We start from the raw sequence: 363 nt of genomic DNA, 5'->3' as shown, positions 1-363 counted from the left end.
AAATTGTAGTTGTGGCCAATGCCAGTGCCGCCTGACTGGCTCCCATACTGGTGACATGCAATAAGCACCATTCATGTGTGGGTCATTGCCAGTGCCACCTGACTGGCTCCCCATGCCAGTGACATGTAAAAAGCACCATCTGAACATGGCCAATGCCAGTGCCACATGATTGGCTCCCATGCTGGTGGCACGTAAAAAGTACCCGTTACATTCTCGGAGTGGTTGGCATTAGGAAGGGCATCCAGCTGTAGAAACATTCCCAGATCAGATTGGAGCCTGGTGCACACTCCTAGCTTGCCAGTCTCCAATCAAACCATTCAACCCATGCCAGCATGGAAAGCGGATGTTAAACGATGATGATGA

The 363-nt window shown here is 50.7% G+C and overlaps 2 protein-coding genes across 2 annotated transcripts in view; one reads left to right on the top strand and one right to left on the bottom strand.

Moving 5' to 3' along the window:
- LOC106872786 (serine--tRNA synthetase-like protein Slimp) overlaps nucleotides 1–363 on the top strand; it is a 105,631-nt gene that overhangs the window by 4,836 nt on the left and 100,432 nt on the right. The window lies entirely within an intron of this gene.
- The window catches only part of LOC106872784 (small RNA 2'-O-methyltransferase), a 50,368-nt gene that overhangs the window by 49,091 nt on the left and 914 nt on the right, over nucleotides 1–363 (bottom strand). The gene's annotated exons all lie outside the window — the stretch shown is intronic.

Source organism: Octopus bimaculoides, chromosome 22 (assembly GCF_001194135.2).
Source record: "Octopus bimaculoides isolate UCB-OBI-ISO-001 chromosome 22, ASM119413v2, whole genome shotgun sequence".
Taxonomy (NCBI): Eukaryota; Metazoa; Mollusca; class Cephalopoda; order Octopoda; family Octopodidae; genus Octopus; species Octopus bimaculoides.
Note: the sequence above shows the minus strand (reverse complement) of the source record. Positions and strands in the feature narration are given on the sequence as shown.